This window comes from Heterodontus francisci, chromosome 16 (assembly GCF_036365525.1).
Source record: "Heterodontus francisci isolate sHetFra1 chromosome 16, sHetFra1.hap1, whole genome shotgun sequence".
In the NCBI taxonomy this organism is placed as follows: Eukaryota; Metazoa; Chordata; class Chondrichthyes; order Heterodontiformes; family Heterodontidae; genus Heterodontus; species Heterodontus francisci.
This window is the reverse complement of record NC_090386.1, coordinates 75,366,366-75,392,266: the sequence shown is the minus strand read 5'-3', so window position 1 is coordinate 75,392,266 and position 25,901 is coordinate 75,366,366. Positions and strand designations below refer to the sequence as shown.

Sequence of the window (25,901 nt, the reverse complement as noted above, 5' to 3'; positions counted from 1 at the left end):
GGTTCAGCAAGCAATTAAGGCGGCTCATGGTATGTTAGCCTTTATCATAAGAGGATTTGAGTCCAGAAGTAGTTGAAGTCTTGCTTCAATTGTATAGAACCTTGGTTCGACCACACCTGGAATACTGTGTGCAGTTTTGGTCCCCTTATCTTAGGAAGGATATTATTGCCCTCGAGGGAGTGCAACGAAGGTTCACCAGACTTGTTCCCGGGATGACAGGACTGTTTAATGAAGAGAGATTGGGGAAACTGGGCCTGTATTCTCTAGAGTTTTGAAGAATGAGAGGTGATCTCATTGAAACCTGCAAAATACTTAAAGGGATAGACAGGGCAGATGCAAGTAAGATGTTTCCCCTGACTGAGGAGTCCAGAACCACGGGACACAATTTCAAAATAAGGGGAAAGCCATTTAGGACAGAGATGAGGGGACATTTCTTGACTCAGAGGGTTGTGAATGTTTGGAATTCTCTACCCTAGAGGGCTGTGGAAACTCAGTCATTGAGTATGTTTAAAGCAGAGATTGACAGATTTCTAAATACAAATGACATAAGGGGATATGAGAATAGTGTGGGAAAAAGGCATTGAAGTGGAAGATCAGCCATGATCATATTGAATGGCAGGGCAGGCTCGATGGGCTGAATGGCCTACTCCTGCTCCTATGTCCCTGGGACTCTAACATTTTATTAATAATGCCCCAGCCTGTCTGTGGCAGGCAGCATGAACACAAATGAAAATACTTCAGTTAGAATAACAGGTGCAAATGAGTTGCCAATGCAGCATTGGGCACATATTCGCCACCCGCCCAGTGCCCGCCCGATGGGCAGGAATAAGATCCACCTTAGAGAGAGATAAAAATGAAAAGATAGGAACAGGAGAGACAGAAAGAAAGGTTAATTAGTTACCCAGGATTACTCACGTACACATCCTAAAGGCTGTTTCAAGTCAGAAATGAATCAAAACTCACTGACAGAATTGGTATAATATTCATGAGTTCATAGCTAAACCGACAGGTCGACAGGCGTTTGATTAAGTGACTTCATATAAATCCCCCGTGCCCAATGTTAAAACTTGTAGCACTGCAACTAGGTTTAAAATGAATTTCCATACTTTTTAATGTTCAGCATACAAAATTTAAGAACTTAATTTATTCCATTTCAATTGCAAGACTGTAATCTTTTACCCTTCCAGCTCCACACTTTCTTTGCCAAGACTTCTGCTGGTATCCTATCACAGCCTTGGTATATGATACTTCATTTCCTGACAAGTACACAAGCTGCTCGTTACTTACTCTTCGACTATGTTTTCGTGTGTGCATGCCCTTTTATCAGTGTGTCCCTCAGCTCATTTGCTGGTTATTGGAGATTTTTTTGTACACTGTTTTTCTCTGATGAATGTTCTTTAATTATTAACACTAAAAAGTTCAGAAAACCTGCCACATGATAGTTGCAGCCTCTTGGCCAAGTTTGGAAAGATCTGGGACTGCAGACATAACAAATGGATCCCTGCACTCAGTCCACATAGATCACTTTTGCAAATAATCTCATTACTGCACTTGCAAGCAATACTGGCAATAATTAAAGTTCATTTCACACCGAGGGATACCCTTATTGAGAAATGAATAATCATCTATAAGACTGCAAGAAATACTCCAGTTTCTACTGAATAAATCAGCCCCTGCCAGTGCTTTCCCAGCAATTCAACGGTAAACACATTCTCAGCATTGATTACAGAAGGAATCAAGAACATCAGGAACTAGCCAACTCTTGTTTTATATTACTGTAGTATAGAACTAGAGAAGTGTTCGGAGAGCGATGCAGATGGGGCAGCCTGAAAAACTGCCATACTACTTTGACTGCTCTCTAAAAGTCCCCAGTAGGATTAATTTCAGATCAAACCATAATCTACTGCATGCTTCCCCATGTTTAACAAAACTAAGTCATAGCAATCTATTCAATCCATCTTTGATGATTTTCTGCTTCATCCAATACAATACTCACCATTACTATCACATTCCTGTTTGAAGGATTTTATGGCCAATTCCACCCCTCCACTCCTGAAGGAACCAAATACTGCATGGTTCCATCGGCACAATCACTCTCCATTACCTCACCCTAGAAAACCAAGGCACCTACTGCACCACCTTCCAAATGCGCCACCTCTACCATCTACAGCAGCAAGGGCAACAGGCGCATGGGAGCACCACTCCCTCCAAGCCACACACCCTTCTGACTTGGAACTATATTGCCGTTCCTTCACTGTCGCTGGGTCAAAATCCTGGAACTTCCTTCACAACAGCACTGTGAGTTAAAGGCCTGCTCAGATCAGGGAAAAAAAACCCAACCCAAAAGGACCACATCGGACCCGAGCCCGAGTCCCTCCAATTTTTCCTGCGCCTGACCTGACCCTGACCCAACCACTGGAATGTTCCCTTTATTTACCTTGCAACTCCCAATCTTCAGGAAGCTGCAACATGAGCGTGATGACGTCATAGAGACGCTCACTTGCTCACTGCACAGACTCAGTTTCCTTCTTTGACGCCCCGGACTCCCAGCTCAGGTAGGTTTTTTTCCTTTAAACATTTACCTGCAATTCTTGCTGTGTGTGTCCAACCCAGACCTGGCCCGACCTGCATCTGAGCCCGAAAGCCGGACCCAGAAGAGTGACCCAACCCGACGGGTTCGGGTCGGGTAGTAGGTCTTTACTGTGAGTGAATCTACGCCACACGGACTGTAGCGGTTCAAGAAAGTGGCTGATCTTCTCAAGGGTTATTAGGGATGGGCAATAAATGCTGGCCTTCCCAGTGATGCTCACATCCCATGAATAAATGAAACAAAAAAAAGCCATTACTTGTATGCAAACCTTGGCATTAACAAGTAGCAAGATATTCAATAGCAGGGTCATAAAAGCCAAGCTAGTTTTGGTTATTTATCTGGGTCCCACACATGCACAGTGCCAGCAGGAGTTGACCACTGACAAGAGAAGTAAGGGCCATGACCATTGCTCACCCTTTCAAACAGTGGACCATGAAGCTAAGTGTAGCGTCCGGAAGACCATGGGGGGAAATTTTATCCTGGCAGCAGGGGAAGGGAAAAAAACCTTGCATTTATATGGCACCAAATTACATCTCAATGACCAAAGCAAGCCACATCCAATTAATCACTTTCGAATTAGTCTGTTGTGTTGTTGGTGAACAGCAGCCATTTTGCACACTGCGATGTCCCACAGGCACCAGATGATTCAGTAGTTCATTTGTTTTTAATAGGTGTGGTTGAGGGAATAGTGTCAGGAAGATACCAAGAGAACGTTTCTTCAAATGGGAGCATGGGACCTTTACCATCCACCTGAAACAGCAGAGTTCTGATGCAAAGAATAGCACATTTAACAATCCAGTATTGCTTTGATAAATGTACTGAGATGTCAGCTTAGATTGAGTTACTGAAGCTCCCGAGTGGGACTTGTGCTCACAGATTTATGACTCAGAAACACGAATGCTATCAACTGAGCCAAGCTAACACTTCACATAGTTACAATGCAGTGGGTGATAAAAGATCAGTGACGCAATGACATAATTGTATGTCATTAGAAAAAAAAGTAATGAAAATCACACGCTAACATATTCACGCAAGTTTAATAGGGAAGGCAAATGGGGATATTTTAAATGGAGCATTTAAAACAGACTATTCCATTAACTTGCTTGCATATTGCTCACTGTTGGAACAATGATCTCGAGGTGCAAGCTGTACTTCTGGCTCTTCAAATGATAGCAGTATAAATATTTTAATGCACTATATTAGGGGTACAAATAAAGCAAGAAAAGGACACTGGTTCTGCAACAGTTACCAGGAAACAACCATTTATTTCAATGGGAATTTTACCTGCTCTGTCAAATGTACAGACAAAGGAACAATTGATCAACACAAACTGCTGCATTCTCAAATCACAAAGGAGCCCTGTGTTGCTGCAGCAGTCTCGATACTGTTCTTTCAACTTGATGTACTTGTCCCAAGGACAGATACATACTCTTGCAAATGGATGGTTATTTCTATCTCTGATCTGTTTCGCATGAAGACTGCCAAGCTCACTTAACATTTGTTCCTAAACTCTGCTATAGCTATATAGCACAGAAATTTCCATGTGCCGCTTTTGAATTTCTATGTAACATCTAACTTTTACATGCCCCCTTTCTCTGGGCTGTGAGCCACACTTCTGTACAGCTTCTCTAATCTGGCATCTCCCCTAGTCAATAATCCATTTAAATTTAAAGGTGCACTTCTTTCTAGCTCAGATAAAAACAGAAAAGATATATCACAAGATATTTCTACTTACCTGGCTGTGCAAATGCTCCTAAAAGAAGATTGATAATGATTTCTTTTTGCTGTACTTAAAATGGCCGACCTGGCAATGCAAGATGAGCACTCTGTGACTTCTGTTGAAGATTTAACTGCAATTGTAGCAGTTGTCACAGTAAAAGTGACCCAGCTGAATTATGCTTACGGCTGACTTTTAAAATCATTAATGTACTGTGTGTGTGCCAAGTAAAAGACTACTCAAAAAAGTTTTTTTAAAATATGAAAATTGAAACAGCTGTCAATGCTTCATCATTTATGCACAACTAACACATTGAATATTAAAATGCCTTAATAAACCTAGCATGGTCACTCTTACGCACTTTCAACTATTCTGCAATTGAGACGGAGTGCTTTATTTACAGTAATCTGTTGCCAATAAAGCTTGCCACACTCCAGTATTTAAACACGTGACACACAAACCTTCAGATTCAATGTCATGAACAGTTTAGTTACTCTTTCACCTACACAATACTGCATTGACTCCATTCAATATATAAGCAATATTTTAAAAAGTAGATTAAATAAACACATCAACATCCAATGTTGAACGACTGGTTATGAGCCCAAAGCTGTAACTTAATGTTTGATATCAATCAAGACATGTAAATCGCCGGCGAGTGTCCATTGTTTTATGTGGCACATGCTGTATACACTGATTAACTATTACAGAAATGAAAGTGAGAATAATGCGTATCCCCCTAAATTCACCTTCAAGACACGTCACTATCAGAAGTAATATTCCAACTCTTTCCATGGGCCGCTATTTCCATTTGAGCAAATCACAGTGGAAACTGTGCACATCAAGGGAACCTTCAATGCCTCAAATTCACCAGAGAAACAGCAACTGTTTTATCCAAAATGTCAAAGGTCACCTGAAGCAACAGATTTTTTTTATATATTCTCTAAGCCTTACCCCATGGGCAGACAGAGATGAAAGTCAGCCAGTTCCAGCAGTGAAAGGGAGCATTTGAATTAAGATTTTGCAAAATTCAATAAACAGTACAGCAAATAGAGAAGTAAATTTAAACCAGCAATTTAATCACAGATCCATGTGACATTCAGCAAGTTTAAGATTAGGTCATTTTTGAACCCTTTAATGCAAACACTGTCTTTTTCCTTATCTGTCAATTCTCTGATACCCAGGTTGCAACACATTAATTATCAGCAACTGAGATGCAGTTTGAAAGGAAATCCCATGCAATATGTACTTCCAAAATATTAGAATATCTGGCTGCTATAATAATGCATTTGTCATAAGTAAACAGTAGCTGCTTATTGATGGTTTATTAATAAAGCAAATATGGTATCTTCTTGTGTGAATGAAACAAGCAGGGGGCTGCCAGACTTTCACTTTGAAGCTTTTTAATCAGGTTATCCTATTGAGATTGCGTTTCTTATTTATACTGAGGCTCAAGGATATGAAGTGTATTCACACAATTTTTTTTGCAGGGCGAGGAATGAATATTAATGGAAATACTGGAATTGCACCCTGCTTATTTCCATTAATACCACATAACCTGAAATCAGCAAGCAAGATAGGACATGAATAATGCTGCTTCCAACAATATAGTGTTTCCCTGACAACACAGTTTGTAATACCACACAAATGTATTGAAATGGGCGAAACCCTCAAATGCATGCATTTGTAAGTTCCATGTACTCTCTGGGCTTTTGACATCAGTAGGAAGTTTGTGCCAGCATTCTTGGAGTTCTGTGCTCAACCAGCAGCAAACCCAAAATAAATCTGTTGGATTTATTAAATCAGGCCACCAGGAAAAACAGAAAAAGCGTGGATCTACCTACAGGTCGATTTTAATAAAATCAGCAGGTTTATATCAGGGTTGCTGTATGGCAAACTGCAGCGTAAACAACCCACTGACACCAACCTAAAATGGGGCTTTCTTCGAACCATAGAATGATACATCACAGAGGAGGCCATTTGGTCCATCATACCTGTGCCAGTTCAGTGAAAGAGCTGCTGCCAATACAAGAATTACAGTTACTTGTATTTACATAGTGCCATGAATGCAATAAAATGTCCCAAGGCGTTTCACAGAAGGATTATAAAATGAAGTACGACACTGAGCCACAAAAGGAGACATTAGGTTAGATGAGCAAAAGCTTGGTCAGAAAGGTAGGTTTTAAGAAGTGTCTTAAAAAGGAGAAAAGTGAAGTAGAGAGGTGAAGAAGTGTAGGGCGGGTATTCCAGAGCTTAGGGCCTTGGCAACTGAAGGCACGGCCACCAATAGTGGAGTGATTAAAAGCAGGGATGCACAAGAGGCCAGCATTAGTGGAGCGCAGATATCTTGGAGGGTAATAGGGCTGGAGGAGATTACAGAGATAGGGAGGGGCAAAGGCCATGGAGGGATCTGAAAACAAGGATGAAGAATTTTAAAATCAAGACATATCAAGGGAGTTATCCAATTAGTCCCATTTATCTACCCTTTCCCCATAGCCCTGCAGCTTTTTCCCCTTCAAGTATTTATCTAACTCTTTGTTGAATGTTACTATTGAATCTGCTTCCACCGCCCTTTCAAGCAGTGCATTCCATATCACAACTCACGGTGGAAAAAAAATGTTTCCTCATGTCACCTCTGGTTCTTTTGTCATTCACCTTAAATTGGTGTCCTCTGGTTATTCATCTTTCTGTTGCTAGAAACAGTTTCTCCTTACTTACTCTATTAAGACCATTCATGGTTTTAAACACCTCCATCAAATTTCCTTCTAACCTTCTCTGTTCTAAGGATAACAACCCCATACTTACTGTACTATGACCCCAGAAGAACATACATTTTGAATAACAATGCTCAGCTTTCTGATCCAGAAGCAACAACTAGCTGTATTTAAAATTACAAGGTCATAAAGGCTTCCTGTTCATATCTGCTATCGCTGTTACTTATTGAAGTCATCATGGTCAAATTATTAGATCAGACTAAAAGTCTTACAGCAAAACATTTATACAGCTGAACGAAGATGGATACAGAGACAAAGCACTTTACAATTTGAAGAAGTGACCCAATAATGTATACAGGTAGAGTCATTCCAGTGGTGAATACTTAGTGATCCCGAATAACACAGTCTCTACTGTATAGTTCTTGGTTACTGCTGTTGATATTAGTGGACAAGCACCAACTGCAGCTCCATGAGATTAATTTTCTGCTGTTTTAACATAGATATTAGTTTGCTTAGTTTAAAAGGGTTAACATCTGTATTAATTTAGTGGAGCGAGGAATTTGATACCAGTGAATGAAGCATTTGGCATTCGTATCAGCAATTATAATTTCCAAGAACATAGAACATAGAACAGTACAGCACAGTACAGGCCCTTCGGCCCACGATGTTGTGCTGAACCAAGCTTCCAGTTCTTATCCTAAAAGACAAGTGTAAATTTTAAGTACTTTATGCTACATGAGTTGTATTCCACAAATATATAAGCTTTCTTATCCCAACAGCATTAAAGCCCTGTTGCGACTTGAAGAAGCCCAGACATCACTCTCCCATGACCCAAAATACAGAACACCAAATCATGAAAAGGAACTTTTCATCTAGTCACAACCCTAGTTCCCAGAGAAGAAAATCTGAGCTTTAACTTTGTTTCCCAATTGTGACATCCTTACTACCAGTAAAACGTCGACACCCATTTTTCCAAAAGGGTGTGGAGTAATTACTGTCTGGGGTGGATCATCGTGGACTCAACCTCAGCTCCCTAATACACAATAAAAGCACTCAACACTCAATCTCTAATCACTTCTCTGACACCACTGAAAGTTACAGGCATAATAATTCACAAGCAATGACACAAAGCGAGCATATCTTACTGTAGAGAACAAGAATTCTTTGGCTGGCATGTCTTTATCTCCCTTGCAATGATGAACTAATTAAATATTGCAGAGTGCTCAGTCATTGCCCAATTCCCTAACACAAGGGAGAGAATGAAATGGCAAAGTTTCTGATCCAAAGGAGAGCTGTTGAATTTTCTCCACATGGTGGTGCATACAAGGCACGAGCAACAAAGTGATTCTGAAATCAGAATTGTATTGAATACATTAAAAAAAATGTGAATCCTGGTCCAATTGGGAAGACTTGGATTTGGATGCATCAAACCCAGAAGCTGGCATTAGATGCATATACAATGGGGTGTTTGCCATTATTGTCCATTCTGTACACACAGACCTTTTTGGCATTTATCAGTCACACATTTGGATATCTCACTGCTACATTGCCAGTTGGTGTCAGTGTCTGGAGTAAAATGATTTACAGATTTTCTCTTAAAAATATATATATTTTTTTAATCAACAGAAGTCAGCAAATGTATGCTTTGTGTCCATTACATTCATTTCCAGAGAAGTCTGAGGTAAACAATCTATCCATCAACTTTCTCTGACTCTGATCCAGACTTTTTAAACCCCAAGATATCAGATGGAGTTCAGTAATGAATGTAACAGAGGGGGACTCGAGGGAAGAGGGCAGTAGAGTTAGTCTGAATGTCCTCCCTTCCATCAATTCTTGGATAACTGTGTACATATTTAAAAGCAGATATTTAGGCTTTAAGAATTCAGAGAGTGAATCTTGGAACCTCCTGTTGTTTCGAGAGCCCAGTAATGAGTCTAAAAATCTCAGCCTTTAACTTCTGCCAAGCGAAATTCTTCACCCACAAAACGCAGCAAAAATCCAAGGCTTCATTAAAGGCAAACCAGGTATTTAAAGCATGTTTTTTTGAATCAATTTAAGGAACAAAATACAGAACTCCACTTCAATCTTTGCTAGACAAGATTTACACTGAACAGCAAAACCAGAAATTTCTGGCACCTGATATCATTGTCTTTCTGATGTTGACACTGTGTTATCTGTGTGTTCAGGCTTGACTATTTCCCCTTGTGTTCACTCTATTTTTCTGAAAACACTTCTGTATTTTTGAACATAACCTCCCAGAATGCAGCAGTTGCAATACTCTTGGGGATAAATACATGATCCTCTGTGAATTACTCCATATGGCACAATAAAGCACACCATTCTGGACACCAGTAAAAGTATAACAGTGTTAGATTTCCTGCCCTTATCAAGAAAGTACAAGAAGAGGCTCGGCTGATGTGTGACTTAGTCTTCACTGCTGCCATTATCAAACAGTAATATTACACTTCAGGACAACAAACTCCTGGCTATAGAGTGCATTAGTTCTTCTATATCCTGTATTTTCTGGCGTGGACAGAACAACTTGCATTAACATAGCGCCTTTAAACACAGGATAATGTTCCAAGGTGCTTCACAGGTGCGACTGTCAAACAAAATTTGGCATCAAGCCACATAAGGAGCTACGAGGTCAGGTGACCAAAAGATTGATTTTAAGCAGCATCTTAGAGGAAGAGAGAGATATAGAAAGATGCAGAGTTTTAGGGAAGGGATTCTAGAGTTTAGGGCCTAGACAGCTGAAGGTACAGCCACCAAGGGTAAAGCCATGAAAATCGGGGAAGCACAAAAGTCAGAATTGAAGAAGAACTGCAGAGAATTGAAACCAAAATGTCTTCAGTGGACTTCTTTGTTGTTCCTCTATTTTGTTTATGCCTCTTTCTCTTCCTCTATCTAATGCACACACACCTCTGTCTTCCCATCCAGCTTTTCTTACATTTCCTTCCTTTTTTTGCATTATTACCAATCTCTACCCCCAGACTGCAAACTTAATTCTTAAATTAGGAAGATAATCAGACTGAAATCCAATTACAATGGAAAACCCTGTAAATTTCACTGTAATTTTGTGAAGGCTTCGATTCAGGAAAAGGATGAAATGCAGGCAATTATTATTTACCAATACAAGCATGACCTCATTTCTCTGGTGAAAGTATGTTATCTGTTGTTTCGTTCATTATTTACCAGAAGAAATCCTTATTTATTGGCACACAGGACAACATCAGTGCAGGTGTAATCGTGCATTACATCAAAGCACTGCAAAGATCTGATGGAAAAAAATCCAGGGAAGAATTTAATGTTGAGGTGGTGGGCCCGCCCACCTGCTGGAAAGCTGGTGGGGTAGTTTTAGCGGGGGCAGCCCATGTTGCTGGCGGGACATTCCATGGGGCACAGGGTACCCGATCAGGACAGCCCCCACAGCCCACAAGCAGGCTGCCAGGCATGGCTGGGCAGCCTCCTCAGGTGCCGAAGTACCGAAATACCAGCGGCAGCAGGAAGAGGCCCTTAAGTGGCAATTAATTGGACACTTAGGGCCTCAATTGGCCTGGTGCAGGAGGGCTGTATGCCACCTCCCCCACCGGTGCTAAAATAGCAGTGGGGGCGGGTAGGCAATGGGCACGGCATCCCCTGCCTCCTTCCTGATTTAAACGCGACCCCCACCCCCCCACTGCCTTCTAGGCCGCTCCTGGGGGGTGTTAAATTCTGGCCCCAGTTTCAGTTCTATTTAAGTTGCTTATATTTCAAGTTAGTTTTCACATTCTAAATACTGCATATAAAAAGTCCAGTGCAGAAAGGAAGCTACTGGTCATTTTTAGTAAAAATACAATATGGGTTTCAAGATTCTGAGACAACAAACCACTCCTTGGATGGTATACAAGACAGAGTTCTGAATCTGCCTGCTTAAAATTATTCTCATATCAGGGGTCAGTTAGGTTGCAGTCTGGTGAGCCATTTTCAAGGGCTGGATTTTGCAGTCAGCAGCAAAGCAACAGAGCTCACCTCTGATCTTGAGGAGAGTGGCCCACAAAGACCTAGCAAACTCTGTGATGCAGATTTCCCCTTTTTTGACATCGGTTTTAATCTGGTGCCAGAACCAGTTATGTCATCTAACAAGGTAAGCAGCCAGCCAATCACATTGAGGTGTTCTCATAGACAGCAAACCAGGAAGTAAAAACCACTGAATCCCTTCACTTTTATTTTTTTACAGTTAGTGTAATAAATGACTGGGACATACACATGAGATTAAGGTAGAAGCTAACATTTCAAAAACTTCAAAGAAAAATATTTTAAAAATATATGGAATATCTTAATAGAGGTGTTTGGCATTCAATAAACATAAAATTACTTTTTCAGGGCCAGTCAGGCTATTTAGGAGTAATTATGAACTTAGTACAGTGTTAAAACCCCAGCTATACTTCAGTCAACAAGGTGTAACGTTTCCAAGACTTTTACAGCGAGACTAAGAGTGTTAGAGTGGATGTTCTTGCCAGTTCAATGATTTCCAATTGATTACAGTCTGGGGAAAGCAAAAGCATAGCCTCTGGAGAAACACAGAATCACTGACAGTAGCTTCCAGATTTCTGTATTTAACTGTGCATGTGTAGACTCCAGAAGTTGCTGTCTGTTTCAGAGGAGTAGTGATGGTGAGTACTGACAGTTTCGCCATCATTACTACCACAAAATTATGATGTAATACATTGCTTCTTAGAAGTATGCAAATAGAATACATGAATGGTTTGGAGTTGTTACATTTTTTAAAAAAAGGTTCCCAATCTTTGGTTGGGGAAGGTATACAAAGCTGGGTTAATTCGAATAAACCATTTTAAAAGCTACAGTGCTGATAACTTGCTGTTCACAGACAGAAGGATACAGCCATTGCATTGATAAATCTGTTTGCCCAATATGGTGACAGGTATTGAAAGCTGGCTCATTTCAACTATGCAGAATAATTCCACTCCATTTCATAAGTCAGAAGTGTGGAACTACCAGCTTAAACAACTTTTGTAGGGAACTGAAATCACTGTTGATTTTCTCTCTTAACTGGGAAACTTGCAATGTAATTTTAATTGTGCTTGTACTCAAAACTGAGAATAAAATGTCCATGTGACTTCATGATTGGAGTTCAGATGGTTCTCATTGAGTATGAAGCTTCAGCTAGACTTGCACTTTGGGAACTGGAACGATGGCCTGATTTTTAAAAAATTCATTTGAAAGCAATAACTGAAAAATCCAGGCTGGCATTTCCCTGGTCTCGCTTCCTGTAAGCAAATGATTATGGCAATACTAATGCAAAGATATGAAAAAGATTTCCTGTTCTCAGACTGCACATATGGGATCAATCAGGTTCTTTAAACCAATGAAAGATGACAATCCTTTTAATCATTTCAAAAGATGTCTTAGATCAGGGTAATACTTCATTTGGGTTACAAAAAAAAACCAATGAATATCCACAAATTCACAAGAATCAGGTGCCCATTTTATACATTAATACTGGTGAATTCCTAAACTCTCAACAGCCTCAGAACCACCTCAATTCTTGATCTGATATCTGGATTAGTCACAGTCCTGAGAGGTACAAGGTATACATATCTAGCTTTCTATACTCATGGACCTGAAAAAACTGAAGCTGACGCTGCAACTCCTGTCTTTGACAATTGATTTGTCAATTCTCCATCCCCTCCTCCCCCCACCCAGCTATTTCATTGTTTCGCGATTCAAATCACAGCACAGACTAAACGTCCCGCAGCATTTCCTCTTCATTTCCATCTTTGCCTCAGTCATCTTCCTTCTCATGAACCTCAAGAATATGTCCAATAATGTACTTGTCTCGTTTATCCTTCGTTTCAAACGATGGCCACACCATTTCCATGTGGGGCAATTTTCTTGGCAAACACAATCTGTTTTTTCTCCGATTATTCAAGTATCATGAAGCCTCTCAGACAAATAATGTGATTTAATAAACTGGGAGGAAAACAAACAAACAAAGTCATCAGAGTTCTCTAATATATCGGACATCCAATGCAGTACAAAACAGCATTAAGACAGAACGAAGGAAAGAACTTGCGTTTATTTAGCACCATCAAGGACTCAGGTCATTCCAAAACATTTTATACTGAAGGACTTGCGCAGCATAGTCACTATTGTACAGAAAGCAGTTAATTTGCACATAGTAAAGTTCCCACAAAGAAAAAAAATGAGAAATAGCCAGTTAATCCAATAATGATGGAGTTGTTTGAGGTTAAATGTTGGCCAGGCCACCAGGAAAACTCCACTGTTGTACTTCAATACGAAGGCCTCAAAGGCAGATTTGCGGTACAACCGTCGCCTACCACATAGCATTAATACAAGAGATGTGAACCCCCACTCTTTGTGGGATCCAAGACCTGCCGTCAGACCTGGTACTTAACATGGGCGTCCAACCTCTGGCACTCCATTAGCCTAACAGCACAGGGTGAAAGGAGGTTGCTGCTTAAAGATAGTGAGTCTCTGCTTAAAAGAACAATATTGCACTGCTCCATAACATAAAAAAAAGTTAGGAAAGAAAAAGGCATTATATTATTGCAGGTCTTTCATAACCACAGGATATCCCAAAGCACTTTACAGCCAATGAAGTACTTTTGAAGTGTAGTCACGTTGTAATGTAGGGGCTGTAATATTAGGGTCTGCCAATAATTGATAAATATATAAACACATAAGTGTCACACAAATGATTAGATGTAAAACATCCTGAATTATTTAAGTGGAATATCAAAACTTGGACCTATATAATTAACTGGAATAATCTGGAACTGAAGGAAGTCAAAATTGTTTTTCTGGAGGTTAGCAGTCTCCAGGTGGGAAGTGGACCAGGAGTTAATGAGGTCTGGATGTTAAAATTGCCAGAGCCTTATACTATTTCTATCAAATAAGGTAATATCCCATAACACATTCTCTGTTAAATATACTACATTATTCTTTTTCATTTCAAGTTGTTCTGATACTTATGATCAAAAATCAGAGTTGTGGGGTCTCACTCTACTCAGCAGCACAGTAAGTTTAAGGGTTGAAGTAATGAGCCCATTGTTAACAGAATCTTGTACAGCAGCATCTTACTAACTTTACAATGTTACTAAAGCGGACATGTTTCTGGGCAAATAAAATAAAAAGTTGAGACAACATTTTGTATTTTAATTTTTTGGGGGGGGGGGGGGGAGACTCGGGCTGTATTTACACTGGATTAATATGTTGCTTCACACCAACACTGCAACTATGGTGTCAAGGCTCAAACTGACTCTGGAATTAAGTCATGCACGGCTCCCTAAACAAGAGAGAGTCTCATTCTGCTTTAGAGTCAATAGAAGCTTTCAAACCCAATTTATATTCCAAGTTTAGCATTGGTGCAAAATGGTTTCAGCTTTGGGTTCACTGATGCTAAGCTTATGCAGTGTGATTGTACCATTAAAGTGTTGCATTAAAGAGACTACATTTTCAAGTGTTCTGCACGGGAATTTATGTCAAGTTCGGCTCTGCAAGGGGATCAAATCATGGCTGGGAAACCCTAACTCATTACATAGGTGATGTGTTTTAAATTGCGTGAGATGAACAGATTAGACCACAGCACATGTCAAGAGACATTGGGTATAGGATATTATTGTCATCCAATATTTTGATCAGATTTTTCTCATGAAAAGATAACTTTTTATCTTAGACAGGAACGAATACCTAAGGGCATGGACCACCATATAAAGGCACATCTTTTCAGCACTTAGTGCAGTGATTGGTATTACATTTTAATGAATGAAAAGAACACCATGATCTGAATTTAAAACCACTAATATTTCATAACAGTCCTGCTAATCCTTTGCCAAAGAGTGATTTCTCCATCCTAACATTACTTAACTACAAGTCTTTTTAGATCAGCCTGGGGAATACTGACAGTAGCCTTTAACATCAGAGTCCTTCCCTATGACCTAGATCAAATTTATCAAATGTATATTCATTAGCTGGGATGGTGCTCATTCTGTGCTGAAACCAATTACACTACAATATAATGTAAAAAGCTACCAGACCTTGTACAGTATAGCCACCTTCCCAATGCCACACAATACTTAAAAACACATTGGATGCCGTTAAGAGTGCTTCCATTTTTTTGGTAAATTTTGGAGATTTGTGTTTCAAAACTGAAAAGATTGCACAGCTGTTGGAACTGTGTTTTTTTTTTAAAAAGGGAGGTCACCAGAAGGTTTTTGGACTGAGCTTGAAAACAAACAAACAATTACTGAAAGGCATCTGTCTTCAAATAATTACTCAACAGGGGTTGTTTTTGACTTGGGGAGATGTTTACAAAGAAGTGACAGGTCAGATTTAGAGGTCAGGAGGCTTGACTTCTGGAATGTTTTTGGTTTCACTTTGAATTGCTACAAGAGGCAGTTGGGGATGAACAGTGGTTTGATAAGGAGTTGGGGAAAACTTGCCAAGAAAAACAAATCTCCCCAACTCAAAAGTTTGGAAAAAGCCCGCCAGTTTTCCATCTCTCGAGGAGCTGAAAAGTGTAAGAAGCAGACTGAAACTATGGCTGCATTCATCCTGTAAGACCTGTCTGAAATCTCTGTTGCTGCATTTCCTGGAAGCCCACCCAAAATGATCTTCAATGTTACCTGAAAAGAACTATTCTAGAAAGATCCCAGTGACAGCCGTCTATATGCATTTGGGGTGCCAAACAAAAACAAAGGGCATCTTTTCAGATCTTCTCTTTCTTCTTCAGGAATTAGCAAGTATTTAGCCCAAGTGTTTTTTTGTAATAGAGCTCTAAAACGCAAATCCCTTTATTTTTCCAGTTAACCGTGTGTGTGTGTGTGTGTGTGTGTGTGTGTGTGTGAGAGAGATAGAGAGTGTGTGTGAGTGGCTAACGTAAAAATGTAACTTTAATATTTCAATCTGTTTATGCTTTGCTTCATTGCTGATTAAAACTGGTTTTAAAGTAAACTGATAATTGTGTTGTTTATTAAAGAAACCTGGTTGGTGTGTTTTACTCTGGGATAAAAAGAGAGTCTATGATTGACCATATTGGCAAGTGGGAAAAAAACTTTAATATATGTTGTGACCTGGGAGAAGTGGAACTAGAATAAATAGTGCACTCCTCCCGCCTCAGTCGTAACACTGAAAGAAAACTGTCCATAACTAACAAAATAATGCACATAGATATTCCTAAATCAATACATTTAAAATAGGTTCTGTTTGTCATTCAATGTAACATATATGTAGCATTTGAGAATAAAGAGTCAGAAACCACCAGTCTGGGAATGTTTAATAATTGGATCCAGATGTTACTGAATCATTTTTAAACGCAGGAAGTCCTTCCAGCTACCTCAAACATTGCAGATAAAGTTATTCAACACTCTACAAAATCTGCGCCTGAACAGAGATTATGCAACATCTTGTTTGTTGTGGTGAACAGGAACTAATTCCGGAGTGTTTGCAGCTGTACACATCGTATGTTATAGTATGCGTTGCAGTAAAGGGTAATGCCTGGCTACCCGACCCAAACCCGATTACGTGTCGGTTTCGGGTCGGGTCTGTATTCAGCATCCAGTCGGGCTGGACTGTACTATTTTGTTTCGTATTGTTTTTGTTTCAGTCTATGATTTTTTTTTCTTTTTCAAAAATATGTTTGTTATTTTCAGGTTGGGTTGGGCATTTAAAAACAATTAAAGGACTCGGGTCCGGGTCAGGTTTGGGTTGGTTGTTGTCAGGTTGGGTTTTAATTTTATACCCAAGCCAGGCTTTAGTAAAGGGTTCAACATGAAAGTGCCTGTCCCATTTTGCAGAGCTGGCAATTAATGAATTTCATGTCAATTGCAAATATAACACTGTCTTCCCTGTCACAAAGCACAAGATGAAAAACAATTTTTTTTTTTAAATTACAGAAACAGGAGTGTTGGGATACCTTGTTCCCTGCATTTTAGCATTGTGCCAAACCACAATGGTGCATAGCACTGCAAACCTACAACTGGGGCACAGCATGGTTTCTGCATGCAGCCGTGAGTGGGGGCCAAGGAGATAGTGAAGCTGAGGGCAGCACCCAAGACATGCAGCATACACACCACTCAGATAGAAACAAAACAAAATCACCAAGATTGGCTGACAATGTTGGTGGATAAACAGGCCTCTCATTTTTCACTATATTTTAACTCAAGCTGGTGTTCAAACTTTTATAGCTTCTATGTGACACAGTGCACCCGCACTTTTAACAACTTCCGCACTTAGATAAGCCAGAACTGGGTTTGTGCTCCCAAACCAGTAAGACAGGAGACTTGAGACAGGTAACAAGCAGTCAGGCTGGCTGTAGCCATCTATTCTGGCTGCCTTGTTCACCTTCCTGCTGCGGAAATGGTCCTGTCCTATAAACAGTTTCACTGACAGGACCTCAAAGCTGCAAATATCCACAAACCACGTTAAAAAGCAGTTCTTTATTGTAAGTGAGACATTATGTTACTGAATAAATAGGAGTGTCATATACTTTGTGCATCAAATGTTATGATAGTTTAAAAGGGTCATTAACATTGATGTGCGAGATTGTTTGTAAATCTCACTTGACTCAAACAGCCAGTGACCGTGGGAATATGAATGGCCCAGTGAACTGATTGCTGCACCAACACATGTTTCGAGTCTGCTCTTAGGTCGGGATTTTCTACATGCTGGAGCTAGCTGGCAGATAGCCATGATTTCAGTCCTCTTCTGATCTGACTGTCCTGTCCTTTGCCTTAAATTGGAGCCCTGCAACATTCAAAACATTTGACAACAGATCTTATTTTTACTGCTTGCATAAAGTCTCCAAATTAATCATAGCCTCCAAATGCTTAAATTTGCACAAAATCTGCGGTGCGGTGGGGTGGGGGGGGGGGGGGGGGAAGGGTGCGGTCGGTCGGTCAAGAAAAGATCCAGTGTAGCAGTTGTGGTTTTAGGTTAGTATGAGCTGAAAATATATCATTCGCCTGAGGAATTAGAGGGTTAGTGTAAGCAAAAAGCTATCTGATGAAATAGCTTTTGCTTTGCTTGCTTCCTTTTAAAGTTATAGAACAAAAAAAACCTCCGTGGCTAATACAAACTAATGATATGAAACAAAACTAATCACCAGAAAATTGATATCTCTGCAAATTGAACATGCTAACCTCCTCACCCAATTGTGCAATCTACTGTTCGAGGCTTCATGCTGTGAGTGAAGCCATGTAACATCTACCCCAGTGAGCACAAGAAAATGGCAAGCAACAGCAGGAGGAAATAAGAGATGACAGAAAAATACTTGGAAAATGGAATGCACCAGATATATTGATCAGGCAGTCCTTTACTTTTCATTGGGTTCAACATCTATGTCCAATAACTCAGAAAAATTGTCAATGATTTCTCATAAAATACACTGATATGAAGGGCCATTACTGAATACCAGGAAACATTCTACCTACGCTATATTCCATATATACTTGAAGAAAAACAGGGGGATTGTAACCTTACTAAACACACATAGATTGTAAAAACTTGACCCAAAGAATATGACTTTCATTTTGCACATCATCTCAGTGCCCTAGGTAAGCAAAGAACTTAATGTGTTAGGCGAAAAGTACAATAATTTCTAGCTATGAAATTAGTATCCAAACATATTCAAGATTATGAAATAAAAGCAAAATACTGCGGATGCTGGAAATCTGAAATAAAAACAAGAAATGCTGGAATCACTCAGCAGGTCTGGCAGCATCTGTGGAAAGAGAAGCAGAGTTAACGTTTCGGGTCAGTGACCCTTCATCGGAACAGGACATCGGAACCCTTCCGATGAAGGGTCACTGACCCGAAACGTTAACTCTGCTTCTCTTCCCACGGATGCTGCCAGACCTGCTGAGTGATTCCAGCATTTCTTGTTTTTATTCAAGATTATGAAAATGCCCAATGTGCCAATACCACCTAAAATATATTTTTCAAAGTAGTATTTTAGTTTTACAAAAGGATATGAAGTATTACAGCTTGAAAAATCATAAAATGAAATACAGAATGTCATCGGACTTAAAAAAACGTGTACTTTTGACTATCATCCTGTGATATATTAGCAAAACAAAACACTTATTTCCCCATGGCAAAGTGAGTTTACCAAATGAGTAGATTAGGGAAAGAAAAAATTGGCCAGAGTTGCCTCCCATGATTACTATCCAGCAATCCTTGGTTAGCAGTGCACATACGTGAACAGGATCGACCTTGATGCCACTGGACGGCATTCATAGTCAAAGACGCACACTTGGACATACTGATAGTCATACTCCAGTAACATGGTCAACCCCTGCAGCAGGGGAGGTTAGATGAGAAATGGGAAAGAATAACCCAACTATCTTTGTATATCACAGATAAGAGAGCGGTTAGCATTCATTGAATGACAAATAATAAAGATGGACAACTGACTTGAACATATTCAAATTGTAAGTCATAAAATACAGCAAGTTTTGTGCAGTGTAATACAGCTAGGGGTCATTGTACTGGAGTCATTGCACTTATATAGCACCTTTAGTGTAGGAAATCAACTCAACGCACTTGCAGCGGGAAACAGCCCGCCCCAGACCAATTAAGGCCCTAAAGTGGGCAATTAACTGCCACTTAAGGACCTCCTCCCGCTGTGGCAGTCAGGTGGCTCAGGCCCTCCCGAAGGCCACCCAGTAAAACCAGGTGTCTCCTTGCAGGCTGGGGTGGGGACCACCTGATCAGGCACCCTGTGCCCCATGCAGGTACCCCCCCCCCTTGGCACAACCACTGGACTACAGTACCCAGCCACTCCACCCCACCACCACCCCCAAAACTGACCCCTCTTGCCTCGCCGGGACCTGGCCAACCCCCCACCGACAAGGCCCCCACAAACTTACCTTTTTTCTGGGGCCGACGTTCCTCTTGCTCCTTTTCCTGGCTGCAGTCCCAGCAGTGGACACTGCTCCCCGTGGCGCTGCTGGGACTGAGAGCTGCCAGTCTGTTGATTGCCGGCAATTCTTGAAGGCGGAATGTCCTGCCTCAGAGGGGCAGAAGTCTCGCCCGAGGCTAATTAAAGGCATGGGCCAGGTAAAATTACAGCGTGGCTCCCAGGCCTGGTGGAGGCGGACTGGCCCACGACTTTCTGGCTAGCAGGCGGAGCCTCCCGCCCAACGTAAAATTCTGCCCATTGGGACTGATGAAGATAAGCTTGGTCAAAGAGATAGGTTTTAAGGAGTATCTTAAAAGGAGGAGAGAGAGAGGGGTAAAGAGGCAGAAAGGTTTAGGGAGGGAATTCCAGAGCTTAGGGCCTAGATAGCTGAAGTCACAGGTGCTAATGCTGAGGCAAAAGAAGCTTTGAGCAAGATTGAAGCAGCTGCCTATACAATCATAGAATATTATAGCACAGAAAGAGTCCATTCTGATTATTATTGCAGTGCTAACTCTTATCCAATTAGTCCCACTCCCTGCTCCTTCCCCAGATCCCTGCATTGTTAGCACTACGTTCACTTATGCGACCACGTTCTAGTTCTTCATTAGGACTATGTGCTCCCTCCCTTGTTACTGGCTTTCAAAAGGGCCACAGGTTCAAAGAAAAATAATTATTGACTTTCAGATTCATGGGGGAAGCAGAATTAATAGGTCACGGGAGTATGAGAAACGTCTGGTCTCTAACGTTGACAGACATCAAAAACTGTTCAGATTCAACTTCTAGTTAAATACTGCTTACTTAGAAAATAAAGGGCCCAACTTTCCCCAATGTGCAACTCACCCTGGTGTCATCAATCAACCAGTACACTGCTCTACATGAATACTAATGTTGTTTTGAAAAAAAATATCAGGTTTCAATATCACTGAAATTTTAATATGCATCAGCATGGTGCCTTTAGCCAGTTTGAGTAGTTATTTCAAGTTTTTAATATCTGGAGCAGTTTCTTTGCAATGTAGGTAGGTTTTCACATTTTTTTGAATTTTTTGTTGCTTCTCTTCTGGCTGCTGTTTGATACTTATGGCTACAGTCATATCCAGGTTTATTATTTGTAGCACCTTAGGGCCATGAACTAGTGATTTAAGCAGTTCTGGGATTCTCAAAGTATGAGGCCTGGAAACTCTGCTCCGATGTTAAATGTCTATAATGGTAATGGATATTTGGAGCACATTTGCTATTCTTCACACACCACTTTGTTCCAATTTAAATCTCCTTTGGGGGAAGGGAAAGGAGGGGAGGTGGGGTGTAATTTTGTCTACTTCAAATGTAGATTTTGGAGATCCAACTTTGCAAGTCAAATTCTATAACCATCAATAGCTCAGCCATTGTGTGACTATCTAACAAAGACATAAGTCAAATATTAACATCTAATTTCAATGTTTTTGAGCTGCAACCTATATCAGAGTGGCCTACTAGTCAAACCTTTGCCAATATGGCTTGATTTTACCATTCATTTTAGTGAGCATGCTTTCTTCCAAAACAATCAGCAAAATGCAAACCAGTGAATTGAGGTCATCACAACAGTTTAAAATATATTGTTCACCAGAATATTGTGTCCCTCAATACAAACAGCTTCAGATTCTTAAGTTATATTTTGATTCCTCACTTTAAAACAAACATGGTCAATGCAGACAGAGAAAAAATATGCTGAAACATTTATTATTATTAAGCAAATCGCAAACATCAATTAAAATGACGATAGCAGCACAATTTTAGGTTGATTGCTTTGTTAGTTTATTGCAGCTACAATTAACTGAACATCTATTTCATACTTTGGCAGCACATTCACACATCTTCCAAAGCTTGCATCTGCTCTGTGTACGACAATCAGCAAAAATTAACTGTGGTGGACACACCCATTTCCCCCTCCTGCGATGTCAATGCTCTCTCCAGTACAGGCGTCAGCCACCTGCTAAATGCTTCACTTTGTGTACAATTTAAAATGACGACACACAAAAATCAGGATTAAAATTGTAACTTGATTTTTTAACAGCCCAAAACCTACTTTCTATATAGAAGAAGCCAATTCTCCAGGGTGCTTACTATCACTATACAGATCTGTGAAGGCTTTTGAGCTATTTGGCTTTCACAGACAAACAAACTGAAAATCATGCCTTGTTTCAAAAGAAATCCTGGTTAGTTGTCAACTTATTGTCAGTTGTAATCTTTAAACCTCTCCATCACATGTACCTTCTCACCATACTCAAGTAGTGAACCATTGCAATTTACTGAACTATTTAACAAGGGATTAAAAAGGGACAAAGATAAGTAAAGCTATATTTGTCTTACAGGCTTATGCAAAATGTATTTAATAAATGCTTTCTTCAATTCAGCAAAATAACAATTTGCATTAATATTGCACCTTTAAAATAGGAAAACATCTCAAGTATATTCTGTACCCTTTCTCCCCACAGTGTTTCCTACAAGTCATGATCAACCTGAAGAAGTAATAAGTCATCAGTTCTTCTTCTTCTTTGGCCTCCTTGTCTCGAGAGACAATGGGTAAGCGCCTGGAGGTGGACAGTGGTTTGTGCAGCAGCGCCTGGAGTGGCTATAAAGGCCAATTCTAGAGTGACAGACTCTTCCACAGGTGCTGCAGATAAAATTGGTTGTCGGGGCTGTTACACAGTTGGATTAGATTAGATTAGAGATACAGCACTGAAACAGGCCCTTCGGCCCACCGAGTCTGTGCCGAACATCAACCACCCATTTATACTAATCCTACACTAATCCCATATTCCTACCAAACATTCCCACCTGTCCCTATATTTCCCTACCACCTACCTATACTAGTGACAATTTATAATGGCCAATTTACCTATCAACCTGCAAGTCTTTTGGCTTGTGGGAGGAAACCAGAGCACCCGGAGAAAACCCACGCAGACACAGGGAGAACTTGCAAACTCCACACAGGCAGTACCCGGAATCGAACCCGGGTCCCTGGAGCTGTGAGGCTGCGGTGCTAACCACTGCGCCACTGTGCCGCCCCGGCTCTCTCCTTGCGCTTCTGACTTTTTTCCTGCCAACTGCCATGTCTCTTTGACTCGCCACGCTTTAGCCCCGCCTTTATGGTTGCCCGCCTGCTCTGGCGATCGCTGGCAACTGTCTCCCACAACTTGTGATCAATGTCACAGGACTTCATGTCGCGTTTGCAGACGTCTTTAAAGCGGAGTCATGGACGGCCAGTGGGTCTGGTACCAGTGACGAGCTCGCTGTGCAATGTGTCCTTGGGGATCCTGCCATCTTCCATGCGGCTCACATGGTCAAGCCATCTCAAGCGCCGCTGGCTTAGTAGGGTGTATATGCTGGGGATGTTGGCCGCCTCGAGGACTTCTGTGTTGGAGATACGGTCCTGCCACCTGATGCCAAGGATTTTCCGGAGGCAGCGAAAATGGAATGAATTGAGACGTCGCTCTTGGCTGACGTACGTTGTCCAGGCCTCGCTGCCGTAGAGCAAGGTACTGAGGACACAGGCTTGATACACTCGGACTTTTGTGTTCTGTGTCAGTGCGCCATTTTCCCACACTCTCTTGGCCAGTCTGGACATAGCAGTGGAAGCCTTTCCCATGCGCTTGTTGATTTCTGCATCTAGAGACAGGTTACTGGTGATAGTTGAGCCCAGGTAGGTGAACTCTTGAACCACTTCCACTGTGTGGTCGCCGATATTGATAGATGGGGCATTTCTGACGTCCTGTCCCACGATGTTCGTTTTCTTGAGGCTGATGGTTAGGCCAAATTCATTGCAGGCAGCCGCAAACCTGTCGATGAGTCTCTGCAGACACTCTTCAGTGTGAGAAGTTAATGCAGCATCGTCAGCAAAGAGGAGTTCCCTGATGAGGACTTTCCATAGTTTGGTCTTCGCTTTTAGACAGGCAAGGTTGAACAACTTGCCATCTGATCTTGTGTGGAGGAAAATTCATTCTTCTGAAGACTTGAGCGCATGTGAGAGCAGCAGGGAGAAGATGATCCCAAACAGTGTAGGTGCGAGAACGCAGCCCTGTTTCACGCCACTCAGGATTGGAAAGGGGTCTGATGAGGTGCCGCTATGTTGAATTGTGCCTTTCATACTGTCATGGAATGAGGTGATGATACTTAGTAGCTTTGGTGGACATCTGATCTTTTCTAGTAGTCTGAAGAGACCACTTCTGCTGACGAGGTCAAAGGCTTTGGTGAGATCTATGAAAGCAACATAGAGGGGCATCTGTTGTTCACGGCATTTCTCCTGTAGCTGGCGAAGGGAGAACAGCATGTCAATGGTGAATCTCTCTGCTCGAAAGCCACACTGTGCCTCAGGACAGACACGCTCAGTCAGCTTCTGGAGCCTGTTTAAAACGACACGAGCGAAGACTTTCCCCACTGTGCTGAGCAGGGAGATTCCACGGTAGTTGTTGCAGTCACCTCGGTCACCCTTGTTCTTATAGAGGGTGATGATATTGGCATCGCGCATGTCCTCTGGTACTGCTCCCTCATCCCAGTACAGGCAAAGCAGTTCGTGCAGAGCTGAAAGTATAGCAGGCTTGGCACGCTTGATGATTTCAGGGGTAATGCCGTCCTTCCCAGGGGCTTTTCCGCTGGCTAGAGAATCAATGGCATCACTGAGTTCCAATTTTGTTGGCTGTACGTCCAGCTCATCCATGACTGGTAGAGACAGGGCTGCATTGAGAGCGGTCTCAGTGACAACATTTTCCCTGGAGTACAGTTCTAGGTAGTGTTCCACCCAGCGGTCCATTTGCTTGCGTTGGTCAGTGATGGTGTCCCCTGATTTAGATTTGAGGGGGGCAATCTTCTTGACGGTTGGCCCAAAAGCTCTCTTAATGCCATCATACATCCCTCTGATATTTCCTGTGTCAGAGGCCAGCTGAATATGGCAGCATAGGTGTTGCCAGTAGTCATTTGCACAGTGCCTGGCTGTTCTTTGTGCAGCGCTTCTGGCAGCTTTAAGTGCTATGGATGTTAAGTCGCTGGGGGCTTTCTTGTAGTTCAGCAGTGCAATGCGCTTAGCGGCTGTGACAGGTTCCAGCTCTTCAATATGAGATTGAAACCAGTCTGCATTCCGCTTCACACAATTGCCATAGGTGGTCATTGCTGAGTCATAGATGGCCTCTCTGATGTGGGCCCACTTGGTCCCTGCAACCTCTGTGGGAGTGTTTTGGAGGGCTTTTTCAAGTGAATTTAGAAACTTGCGCAACAGCTGTGGATGAGAAATTCTGCTAGTGTTGAAGAGCAGGCGGCCCTTCTGCTTGGAGTGATGCAGCTTCTTTGGTTTGAGGCTAACCTTGCTGCACACCAGGGAGTGGTCGGTGTCACAGTCCGCACTGTGGATGCTGCGTGTGATTTGAACACTGTTTAAAGAGGCTTGCCTTGTGACGATGAGGTCCAGCTGGTGCCAACGACGTGATCTTGGGTGCCTCCAAGAAACCTGGTGACAGGGTTTAGTGTGAAAGAATGAGTTGGTGATGCAGAGGTTATGATAGGTACACAACTCAAGCAGTCTCTGTCCATTCTCAATCATCCTTCCAATAGCGCCAAGGCAGGAAGGCCATGAGTCATGGTCGGCCCCAACCCTGGCATTAAAGTCCCCCAGCAGGAACAGATGTTCGGTATTGGGAATGCTACGAATGATATTATGGAGTTCCTCATGGAACTGGTCTTTAACTTCAGGTGGGGAGCAGAGTGTTGAAGCATAGATGCTGAGTAGGTGTACTAGACCAGAGGCGGTGAACAGTCGGATGGACAGTATGCGTTCCGAGCCATTTGAGGGTGGCTCTATCATGCTGAGCAAAGAGTTTCTGATGGCGAAGCTCACTCCGTGCTGTTTTGGTTCTTCAGGATCCCTACCCTGCCAGAAGAAGGTGTAGTCTTGCTCTCTTAGAGATCCGCTCAGGAGGCGTGTCTCCTGAA

The 25,901-nt window shown here is 41.6% G+C and overlaps 1 protein-coding gene across 11 annotated transcripts in view; it reads right to left on the bottom strand.

The window, feature by feature from the left end:
• LOC137378208 (band 4.1-like protein 1) overlaps positions 1-25,901 on the bottom strand; it is a 312,011-nt gene that overhangs the window by 274,037 nt on the left and 12,073 nt on the right. The window contains exon 1 of one of the 11 annotated variants that reach the window (XM_068048398.1): positions 5,057-5,157. The exons of 9 other annotated variants lie outside the window; for them this stretch is intronic. The gene's annotated coding sequence lies outside the window, so the exon portion shown is untranslated. Of the gene's footprint in view, positions 1-4,325; positions 4,564-5,056; positions 5,158-25,901 lie in introns of those variants that run through there. One more of the 11 variants, XM_068048395.1, reaches the window with a different exon arrangement.